Raw genomic sequence first — 12,624 nt, 5'->3', positions numbered from 1 at the left:
ATAGATGTGTTTACCACGATTGCACACACCATCATGATGGTTAGAAATCTGGAATGCTGGCCCAAATTTTCTCATCCCTGTGTTACTAGCATCACTTTAGATCATGCAAATCTAAATTTTTTTTAAAAAATCAAACAAATTCATGCCATTTTGCAACTCTTTTATTGTTTGCATTTCATTCAATTTGTACAATAAAAGTTGGCTGGTCAGGTTCCCTTTTGTTTTAGCAGACTCTTTAGTCAGTTTCACTAATTGGTTTTCATACACTAGCACACTCATGCACCAGTCTGCAACTTTTGTGTTGCAAACACCCTAGGAGAATGTCAGACTCCAAATAGAAGTCTGTTTTAATTGAAATGGCTGCGTGCAGTTGTTATCTACAATAGGGTAGCAGCTTAAAAGAAAGCAATTGTCAACAAGTGTTGCCCTCTAAACAGTTCCCTGAGAGTGCCATGCTGTTATCTTTGAATAACCTCACTATCTGTATCAGCAGCCTTGCATGATGATTAGGTTTTCCTCCTTCATGTTAACTCTTTGTCACTGAAAAAGAAACAACCCCTCTCTGCTGTATTTTGAAATGCTATTGACTTGTACTCTGCCTCTCTCAGCTAGTAAATAGGCAGACAGGGGGCCAAATCCGGACCGCCAGATGCTTTTGAACGGATCCCAACATCTTTTTATTTACTTATTATTATTATTATTATTGATATTATTATTATTATTATTTTCTCTGGAACCTGGACCTTGACTAGACCTTGCCCAAGAAATTTGGACCTTGCCAAAAAATAACTGACTGCCCTGTCTGGGCTGGGTGATGACGCTGCTGAAGAGTCTCTGTATAAATACACCTCTACCCCGATATCACACGAATTCGGATATAACGCGGTAAAGCAGCGCTCCGGGGGGGACGGGGCTGCGCACTCCGGCGGATCAAAGCAAGTTCGATATAACGCAGTTTCACCTATAACGCAGTAAGATTTTTTGGCTCCCGAGGACAGCGTTATATCGAGGTAGAGGTGTATCCTCTTCCACCTCGCCACCCACCCACTCCTCCAGCTTGAACATGAATCCTTACTATAGCAAACAGCTCTTTTGTTCCACATGGAATTCTCACAGGCCAGGATCAGCTCTTTCTACAGCAATACTGGCCGGAAGAAGTTCCTGGGTTGAGCAGGAGCCCCACACTAGTTTTTCTGGGATCATTCTGTGAGGCATGGATCTGTGAGAATCTGTGACTCATGTGACACCTGATTCTGGGAGATCACCCTGGGAAGCTCCTCTAATGCAGAATAGTCAGCCGTGTATCCCAGAACCCCGCAAGTGCTGGCTCTGAAGTCCTCTGTGGGTCTGCTTGTTTCCCTTGCAGCATGGCTTCAATATAGCCATGCTGCCACAGCTCCTGCACAGGCTCTTCTCTTAAGAGAAGAGTGGTGCCCTCAGCAGGAGGGGAAGTCAGAAGATCCAGTGCCGCCCCAAACTAGTTGTTTTTGTTTTTCCACAGAGCTGGGGGGAGGGTGTGCCAGACGACACAAGAGTGTCCCTCTAGCCCCACTCCTGGCATCCCTCCTGCCCTTGGTCTGCTCCTTCCCTATCCACTGATCTCTGACCCTGCAGAGGGGCTGGGATAAGGAGAACAAAGCCCATCCCCTCACTGCAGGAAGAGGGAAGTTTGCATCATGGGACCCTTCACACTGACACGGTGGGGGAGATGATCTGGCTCAGTTTGTATCCTGCTGGAGCTGCCAAAGGACCCCTCCCATCTCCTCTCTACCTGGATATTTTTTCTCTCCTTTCTCACTATTTTTATGTATTTGTTTGTTTTTAAATTTAAAAAGCTGACTGTAGAGTAGGGCATTACCAGCTCTCCATTCAGATTTGGAAACAAACAAACAAACAAAAAATTAAACTAAAAGCAGCAGCTGCTGCTGAAGGTAAACACTCTCTGGAAATGACAGGTGGCAGGGACAGTAATTGCAGCTTTTGGAAAACGAAACAGAATTCACAGGTGTAGTGACCTAGCTGCAAATACCACGTCTGTGACTGCCTGCCACTTCGTTTGCTAAATAAGTCCTTGTAAATTTAAGCTGTATCTGTAATGTGACAGTGTAATTCAGGCTGATGAAGTTAGAATCCATTGTGAACTTTCTTTGCTGATGAAACAGGGTTTGTTTCAGTTGGAGGGATACAAATCGGTTAAGAATCATATATTAAATGTAAGGCTCCCGTATCTTATTAATACTACATTGGATTAATACAACTGACAGAATTTGACAGTCTGATTTACTTTATGCTACTTCTGCTCTTAGTTTTAATCGTGTACTTCCCTCAGCCCTGACAATGAAAACAGACCAGTCAATTTCTCTGCTGCTAGTAAATTTCACGTTCTGTTTCTCCTGTGCTAGCAGGGCGGTGCCAATGCTGCAGGAGAATATTTTTCCTTTAAAAATAAGCTCTGTCTATTAAAAGCCATGGAAATGGTCTTCTTGCTGTTGGTTTGCACAGAAGCCCAAATAGACCTGACAAGATCTCTTTAATTCAGAAAGTACCAGCTCACTTGTTAAAGATCAGATGGGGACCGGCCTTTGCAAAAGGTGGGTGGGCAGCAGGAGTGCAAGTAGGGCGGTACCCTCCAGTACTCAGTACCGGCAAGAAATTTTTAGTAGGTACGGGTTACCGGAAAGACTTGGGGCTATCCCCCGCACCATCCTCCGGAATGGGGCTGCACTCTGCTCCTTAAAGGAGCAGAACATGGCTAGGGAGGGCATTCATTCTTTAAATGGCTTTAACAGCACAATACAGATGCTAACAAACTTAAACAAAGGCTTTGGTTAGTCAGGAGTCCTCAAGAGGGGAGGGGTGGGGGGACGGAAGGTGTTTAAACAGTGTTTTTGATTCTGTTTCTCCCCATTGGTCTGAATTATCCATGACATCCATACTGCATCACATCAAGTCCAAATCATTAGAGGAATGCCTCTGCTTGCACTGACCAGAGGATGTTTGGATACTGATGTCAGCCCAGTTCTGCAGCCTGACGGGAATCAGGCGTTATCCCCAGTGTACACAGAATTCTGCTTTGTAGCCAAACTAGTCTAACACGCATTTTGTTAACTGGAACTGAAGCATCAAAACAAAGAAAACAAATGCCTCATTTTCCAGCTTTGTGGGTGAGAGAACTATAAGTGAAGATTAAAATGCCAGACACTGACGGCCTTAAACCGGCTGCCTCAGGAATCTGCCAAGAACTTTGCTGAAAATATGTTCCTCATCTTAGCAATGGAGCTAAGACTTATCACACATTTGCCCACCTTTATTTGAATGAAGCTCCTTCTGATCTGAGAGCTCAGGCATTGTCAGTTTCGCCCAGAACAATTTACAAACTTGGAACCTAATCCTGTAAACCCTTAATCATTTGATCAATCCCATTGAAGACAATAAGACTATTTGCATGACTGTGGACCACTTTTGTGGACTAGTAAGAGTTTCAGGAGTCTGTTCCTATAAATGAAGTTGAATCCCCCATTGAAATGCAGGGTTTGGGTACAATACCATAAAGCAGTTTAGGATACAGTTCTACTTAAAATTTGTCTTTTAATAAGTCATACATATGCTGAAATGGCTCCTCACCCAACTCCCATATTCCATATAAACAGACTGAATACTAAATAACTGGGGGGGACCATGAGTAGTTAAGCATGTTGATGTTTGTATATACAAAGGGGAGTGTCAGAGGGGACGGGGAGAGGGTGGGGCCCCCGGTCTGGGGGCAGGGTGGGGAGGAGTCACATGGAGGGTCACATGGGGAGCAGTACCGGCAAGAAATGATTTCTACTTGCACCACTGGTGGGTAGGAGTGGATAAAGAGACTGCTCACCTTGCACTACCAGCACAAAAGCCTGTCATGATCATAGTCCCTGTGCTCAGAGGAGTGCAGGGACGGACAGCTACCAAGGTACACCCCCAGCCATAGGCACCGACTTTCTAATGTGCTGGGGGGGTACTGCCCCCAGCTCCACCCCAGGCCCTGCCCCCACTCCACCCCTTCACCCCAGGCCCCACCCCCACCCTGCCTTTTCCCACCCTGCTCTGCCTTTGCCCCGCCTCTTCCTGCCCCATTCTGCCCCCTCACCTGCACGTGCCCTGCCCTCGCTCCTCCCCTCCAGTGCCTCCTGCGTGCCCCGGAACAGCTCATCATGGCAGGCGGGAGGTGCTGGGGGGAGGGGGAGGCACTGATAGGGGGGCTGCTGGTGGGTGCTCAGCACCCACCATTTTTTTCTGTGGGTGCTCTGGAGCACCCACAGAATCAGCGCCTATGCCCCCAGCCCCAGAGAGGGTGGGGATGAGGTGGGGCTATAGCTGCCCCATGGAGTAGGCCTGCGGCACTGGTAGGTTGGAGAGGCATACAAATTGGAGAAGAATGATAATCTACCCTCTTAGACTATTTTAGATGATTGCTCCACTTGGCACACTGGGCCGAACCCCATCTTCACTTACATCCATGCTATTTTTATTTGAGTCATGGTAGCACTTCAAGGCCCCATTCTGCTGCGTGCTGTACACACACACAGTGACAGACAGTCCCTGCCCCAAAGTGCTTGCAATCTGAACAGGCAAGGCAGACAAAGCAACTATTATCACCCCCATTTTACAGCAGATGGGGAAGCCAAGGGCACAGAGCGAGTAAGAGATTTGCCTAAGGTCACACAGGGCATCTGTGGCAGAGCCAGGACCTGAACCCAGATCTTCTGAGTTTTAGTACCAGGGCCTTAATCCCAAGACCAGCTTTCCTCTATCTCGCTGACTTTAGCGGTGTTGCAAAGCTATTAACGTACTACCTAAAGCATGATCTTTGTTCAAAAGTGAAAGGTCCCATTTGCTATGGGCCAGTTTCACTTCTGGGGGGATGGGGAATCCCCAACAGAAAAGGTCCCAGGCTCTCCCATCCCTGAATCTTGTTTCTGGAGTTGTCACTGGTGATCTATCTGGACAAGTACAATGTTTCTGAGTTGCTAATATATGTGGTTTGCTGGCCTGCGGCCATCTCCTCTGAACAAGGGCTCCTTGTTAGCTTTAATAGATGTGTCTCCAGTATTGTTGTCATGATTTGCAATTCAGGACATTGCCTTTTGGCTAGAATTCATTTTTATTCCCAGGAGAAAGACAGGGCTTTTGTTTTGGTTGTGTGAGCTCCTTGGGATTCTGGCTAGACTGTCACCATTGCCACGCAGGATCCTGCGAGAGTGTTTTCTGAGCTGGGTTTGCGTTCCACCTCGCTGACGGAACACCACTGACACCCCCCCGAGCTTAGCATCTCCTGGATTCACACTTTGGAGGCAGGGGTAGCTGGGACAGCATGATTTTCCGTGTAAGCCTGCCAGCAGGAGATGCAAGCAGGGAACAACGGTGTTATTCTGTCAAAAGCCTTCTCTCTTACGGTTTTTCTGTATTACAGGGCCATACCCTCCCCCATCCCACGGGTGGGCAGGGAGAACAGACTTACCAAAGGGATTGTCTGCACACAGGTTTTGAAATGCTTTAACTATATGGATTTGAAACCAGTATATTTAAAGCAGTGCAACCCCCTGATGTGGATGCAGTTATACCAGCATAGAGGGCTTGTATAGCGTATTTCCATATATTCATGACAATAAGTTATAATCCCATACGGCCCCATTTACTTGTATAATTGCGTCCATGCTAGGGGTTGTACCAATTTACCTGTGTTGGTAATAAATAAATAAATAAATCGCCCCCGTAAGCAAAATAGTTCAGTTGGTACAAAATCTGTGTAGCCCAGGCCTGAGAGACTTCACTGGTCGTGTGTTGTTTTAGATAATGCTCCCCTAACAGGAAAGGCTCTAGGTGTCTGTGCAGGAGCAGGGTGAGTAGACACAGAAGTGTGCTTCATTCATTATGTTGCCCTGGAGCTTTCCATCAGCTCTGGCCTTTGAAGGCAGATCACTGATACGGACGAAAGATCACCGATACAGAGCGATAGGGATCGCTTGGTAAGCTAGCCATGAGCAAACAACGTGTATTTGGATATGGGGAAGTTAAATGTATACATCTAGGAACAAAGTGTGTAGGCTATGCTTATAGGTGGGGGAACCCTGACCTGGGAAGAAGTGATTCTGAAAAAGGATTTAGCGGTCAGAAGGGACAAGCAAGTGAACATGAGCTCCCAGAGCGATCCTGTGGCAAAAAGGGCTATTGTGATACTTGGATGTATAAACAGGAATGTTGAGTAGGAGTAGAGAGATTATATTACCTCTATTTGGCACTGGTGCGACTGCTGCTGGAATACTGTGTCCAGTTCTGGTGCCCACACTTCAAGAAGAATATTGAAAATTGGAGAGGGTTCAGAGAAGAGCCACAAGAATGAATAAAGGATTAGAAAACATCTCTTATAGTGTGAGACTCACAGAGCTTAATCTATTCCGTTTATTGAAGAGAAGGTTAATCGGTGACTTGATCATAGTATCTAAGTACTCACATGGGAAACAAATTTAATAGCATAATAGAAATGTAGGGCTGGAAGCAGGGTGGATTTGATTTAAATCACTAGTCAGGAGGACTCGATTTAATCATGGATTTCTACATAAAAGTGCATTCTTGTTGGTTGTTATAACCTTAATACATATTCTTCACAACTCAGAGATAGATGTAGGTTTCATTTTTAGAAGGTAGACACTATACATTTTTAAAGTGATTTATTTTGAAAACTTTTCAGATTAGTTTTACAACTATATCAGAAAATGAATGATTGTTTGGTTATTTCATTTACCAAAGGTAATTGAAGCAGATATTTATGAAGTCATTGAGAGGTGAACTATCTCCAATTCAGCAGGTTAATCATTAATATTTGGAGGATTTTCTTGCCAGGCTATATTAGGAGGAGAACATCACCAGACAGATGTTTAAATTGTTTTATTTAACTAAAACAACAACATTATGTATTCTGGATTTTTTTCTTCAACAGCAAACATATAATATTTTAACAAAACAAGCATATGAATTTTTGAATTTAGTTAAACATTCAAGTTTTATAAAATCAGGTATGTTTTTAACTAAAATAGTTAAATGAAATATTGTTTTTAAAAAAACAAAAATTAAATTGACTACGTCAGCCAGGTCAGCACGAGAAACTTAAAATATTGGCTTCTGCAGCTAACTCAGTCGTCTTCACCTTCCTTATCCCGTTTGTTCATAATCTGGTAAAGAAAAACAAGCTTTTCTGCTTTTTCAGATTCCAAACGATTTCTCAATTTGGAATGAATTAGTCCAAAGGAAGAAAATATTCTTTCTACACTGGCAGAAGAAGCTACTGCTGTTAAAAGTGAGACGACCACTTCAACAGTCTCTGAATAAATTATAAATAAATAAATTAATGGAGATATCCCATCTCCTAGAACTGGAAGGGACCTTGAAAGGTCATCGAGTCCAGCCCCCTGCCTTCAGTAGCAGGACCAAGTACTGATTTTGCCCCAGATCCCTAAGTGGCCCCCTCAAGGATTGAACTCACAACCCTGAGTTTAGCAGGCCAATGCTCAAACCACTGAGGTATCCCTCCCCCCAATCCAAGTGCTTAAGTGACTTCCACCAGTTCACTGGTGTGACTTTCTTTAAAATATCATCAACAAACATATATTTCTTGAATGGTTCAGTCTTAGCTCTGAAGTTTATTATAGTTGGCATTACGGAGGGATGATTGCTGGATGTCCATGTCATAGCCAACTCCTCTTCTTCAGCAGTTAAGGTTTGACCCTGGTACCGAGTATTGAGAATATTTGCAAGAAAATGAGCTGGAGATAGTGCTTGTCCCATTCATTTTTGTAATGCTTGTAATTTAACTCTGTCATTGCATATTTCTCTTTTTAAGATCTGACTCAGTTCCTTCCAAATTTCAACAGCGTCAGCAATAAAACAGGTATTTCCCTGCATTTTGTTCAAGGCTACAGAAATAGGCTTCAGGGTACTCAGCATGTGTTCAACATTTCTCTGAAGCCCAATGTTGAGAACTTTGACTGTGACAGTGCCATCTATTTTTTCACGATTTTGTTCACAAACTGTCATCAGATTTGGCCAGTTCTTTATATAGTGCTCGAAACAGTCCACTACTGAGTTCCATTGGACGTCTTGTGGGAGAGTTAGCTTGAATCCTCCCACTTTTTTCAGAGCAGCTGCTGCAAAGTGGTTGTTACAGAAGTATTTTCCAATTTCAACAACATTAGCTTTATTTCTGGAACACTGAAGTCTTTGGGTAGGAGATGCATCATAATATATGGAGATATACCTATCTCATAGAGCTGGAAGGGACCTCGAAATGTCATAGAGTCCAGCCCCCTGCCTTCACTAGCAGGACCAAGTACTGATTTTTGCTCCAGATCCCTAAGTGGCCCCCTTAAGGCTTGAATTTACAACCCGGGGTTTAGCAGGCCAATGCTCAAACCACTGAGCTATCCCTACAACTGTATGTTATTAGCTTGGGACTCTCTTCACTCTCTTCTAAATAATTTCTTCTCATCTTGGAAACATTTGCAGCGTTGTCTGTGACCAAGCTGAGTACTAGACATTTGAATTTTTTTTCACAGTTTGTTATAGCTTTTACTGCTACTTCTTGTAAGTATTCCACTGTGTGCGCATTTCTTGATGTATCAGTTGTTTCTGTAAGGAAGACATTCCCGTCTTCTGTTGTCACACAAGCACATACAGCAGGATCATTGTGGACATTGCTCCACCCAGCAAGACTCAGCTTAACAATTTCACCCTCAAGACCTTTTGCACACTGCTCAATTTCTCTTTCGTACACTTTATCCAGCAATTTGCCTGCGACATCTGCTTTGTTGGGTGGCCTGTATCCTGGTCTTAATGACTGAACCATGTTAATGAAGTGTGGGTTCTGAATCATACGGAAAGGAGAGTTTGTTGCATAAACAAACCGGGCAATTTTTTCATCAATTACCTCTTTTTGTAATCTGCTGGTTCTTATCACAAACTTATCTATGGTTGTTTCTGGATGATGGAGATTTTTTTTTTCTTTTTGCTACAGGTAATATACTGTGGCGATGTGACATACATGATGTGACTGAAACACTATCATTGACAGATAACTCTGAAACTATAGAAAATGATGGTGATCTTGAAGGTGGATAGCCTTCAGAATCCTGTATGTTGAAGGTGGATTCTCCTAAACAAAATAAGTCAGTGCAGTTATTTAATTATTATTACCATACTGCTCATTTAGTATTACTCATTGCATTCACTGCCACTCAGTACTACTTTAAAGGTGAAATTATAAAAGGAAGATCTGCCTATTTCAGCTATTTATTTTTTATCACAACTGCATCTAAAATGATAGTACCATAGACTGACAACTATATTTTTTGCTCAAACATGAGAATTCAAGAATAGTTCAGAAGGAAGACAGGCAGTCCATAATAAAGAAGTATGAAATAAAAAAGTTTGCCAACCTGAAGATCCTGCATGTTCAGACATGTTCTTTTCATCATCTTCAACGCAGCTTCCTCCTGAGAAGGAACACTTCTCATGATGTTGTTTCATTCGGGCAATCAGGCCTTGCATTTCTTTGTTGCACTGTTTGCATTTTGCACGCATGCCTGTCTTACCCACAGATAGAGGAACTTCATTAAAATATTCCCAAACTGGGTCTCTTTTATGGCCTGCTGCCATTATAGGTTTTCCCTTCTAGTGAGAGGAAGGTATGGTAGATCTCAAATCAATGAAGGCTACACTCAGAAAGACCTCAAGACTTCTGGAATATGCTGCTCAAACAGTTTGCCTTTTGTTTCTACTGCCTTTCCCACCCTTCTCACATTTATCTCCAGACTTCTTCTCCTTTTCCAGATCTATTCCGCCCCCAACGATCTATTCATTGAACTTTTTGAAACTTTGCACTTTTAGAGAGAGGTAAGGGATTGACTCTGTGTACAGAAATTTGCAGAGGGACAATAGGGTTGAGGTCTGTTATTTCTCACCTCTATATATTTATTTATTTAAAAACATTTTTGCTGTTAACAAGCATGTTATCTCTGGAGACACAAATCCACAGTTTGAGAACTGCAAAACTAAGCATCTCTGATGGTATCTTCTAGACTGAGCACTGAGTCCCATTGGGTAGATAGAAAGATTAACCTAAATAATCTATACAGAAGCCCCTGGAACCCCATAAGATTGGGTCCCTAATCCATGAACTGTTGGAACTCATTTATAAAACTTTTCTTAAACATTACATGAATATATTGTCTCATACTATAGAATTAGACTTTATAATCCCTATTCCATGATGAGATATATTTGAGCTATAATGTATCTTAATTAAAACTATCTTTAGATAGTTTGTTTCCTCAAAAAGCATTTTATCAAAAAAATCCAATTTAAATAAAAAAAAATCTGATTTTTTTTATTTTATTTTTTAAAAGAAATCATTGATTTTTATCCACCCTGGCTGGAAGGGACCTTGAGAGGTCATCTAGTCCAGCCTCTGTGCTGAGACAGGATCAAGTATATCTAGACCATCCATGAAGATGTTTTGTCTAACTTGTTCTAAAGATGATGGGGATTCCACAACCTCCCTTGGAAGCATATTCCGGAGCTTAACTACCCTCAGACTTAGACAGTTTTTCCTAATATCTAACCTAATTCTCCCTTTTTGCAGATTAAGCCCATTACTTGCCCTGCCTTCAGAGGATACATACAACAATGCAACTCTGTCCTCTTTTATAACAGCCCTTAACATATTTGAAGAGTGTTATCAGGTCCCCCTTCAGTCTTCTTTTCTCAAGACTAAACATGACCATTTTTTTTAAACCTTTCCTCAGAGGTCTGTTTTTCTAACTCTTTGATCATTTGTGTTGCTTTCCTCTGGACTCTGTTCAATTTATCCACATCTTTCTTAAAGTGCGGCACCCAGAACTGGACACAGTACTCCAGCTGAGGCCTCACCATTGCCAAGTAGAGAGGAATAATTACCTCCGATGTGTAACTGCATCACACTGTTGACTCATCTTCAATTTGTGATCCACTATAACCCCCGGAACCTCCATTCCCCATTTTGTAGTTATGCATTTGATTTTTCCTTCCTAAGTGTAGTACTTTGCACTTGTCTTTATTAAATTTCATCTTGTAGATTTCAGTCCAATTCTTCAATTTGTCAAGGTAGTTTTGAATTCTAATCCTGTCCTCCAAAGTGCTTGCAGCCCCTCCCAGCTAGGGCATTGTTCACAAATTTTATAAGCATGCACTCCACTCCATTATCCAAACAATTAATGAAAATAATAGTATTGGACCTAGAATAGGCCCCTGAGGGACCTCACTAGATACGCCCTCCCAGTTTGACAGCAAACCATTGATAACTACCCTTTGAGTATGGACTTTCAACCAGTGGGCACCCACGTTATAGTACATTCATCTAGATCACATTTCCCTTGTTCGCTTATGAGAATGTCATGTGAGACTATGTCAAAAGCCTCACAAAAATCAAGATATATCACGTTTACAGCTTCCCCCCCTCAACGAAGCCAGTAACCCTGTATGATAATAGAGGACTTGACAATCTAACAGAAAAAGGCAACACAAGATCCAGTTGCTGGACATTGAATCTAGGCAAATTCAGACTATAACAAGGTGCAAATTATTAACAGTGAGGGTAGTTAACCATTGCAGCAGCTTACCAAGGGTTCTAATGGACTCTTCATCAATGGAATTTCTTAAATCAAGATCAAATGTTTTTCTAAAAGATCTGTTCTAGTTTAACCCCAGCGACTGGGGTAGGAATTAATGCAGGGAAATCCTATGGTTTGTGTTGTACAGAAGCTCAGATTAGATCATCACAATGGTCCCTTCTGGCCTTAAAAGTCTATGAATTAATTTCTTTCATGCAGCTTTCAGAACCTTGTTAGGAAGAATGCTGATGGGAACCTCTGTCATGACCTTCTCAGGTGGAAGGACCGGTGGGTTCCAGGTGGCGCTTTCCAGGAGGAGAAATGTAGGGGACTTTTCAAGATGTGTCTCTTCCTCCCCCAAGTTAATTCATGCGGTTCTTATGGGCAGAGCTGAGCAAATCGTTTTGTGTGTGTTGTTGTAGCTGTGTCGGTTCCAGGATATTAAAGAGATAAGGTGTGTGAGGTCGGGCTGAGCTGGAGCCAGTTCGCAGGAACCGGTTGTTAAATTTTGAAGCTGTTTTAGAACTGCTTGTTAACTGGCTTCCCTGCAAGGGAAGCTTTGATGGGCTCCGGCCGGGAAGCGTGTAATTCCTCCTCCCGGCCGCTGTGGGAGCCATGTGGGCTGCCTCCTGGCCCTGTTGCTGCTGCTGCCCCTTGGACCTCTGGCCCTGGAGCTCCTGCTGCTACCTGGTGGGTCCCTGGCTGCTCTTCTGGGCCTGGGCTGCGTCCTGCTGCTCGGGCTGCTCCCAGCTGCTCTTCCTGTGTGAGTACCTGCACCCCCCTACTCACAGCCAGCCCCTGTTGCACCCCCTGCCCACAGCCAGCCCCTGTCGCACCCCCGCCCAGCCCCTGTCTGCAGCCAGCCCCTGTCTGCAGCCAGCCCCTGTCGCACCCCCTGGCCACAGCCAGCCCCTGTCTGCAGCCAGCCCCTGTCGCACCCCCTGCC

The 12,624-nt window shown here is 43.4% G+C and overlaps 1 protein-coding gene across 1 annotated transcript in view; it reads left to right on the top strand.

Annotated features, from left to right (window-relative positions):
- Positions 1-12,624, top strand: part of DNAI1 (dynein axonemal intermediate chain 1) — a 265,393-nt gene that overhangs the window by 39,469 nt on the left and 213,300 nt on the right. The window lies entirely within an intron of this gene.

Source organism: Terrapene carolina, unplaced genomic scaffold, assembly GCF_002925995.2.
Source record: "Terrapene carolina triunguis isolate 2854851 unplaced genomic scaffold, T_m_triunguis-2.0 Scaffold998, whole genome shotgun sequence".
Taxonomy (NCBI): Eukaryota; Metazoa; Chordata; order Testudines; family Emydidae; genus Terrapene; species Terrapene triunguis.
This window is presented reverse-complemented; position numbering and strand designations above follow the sequence as displayed.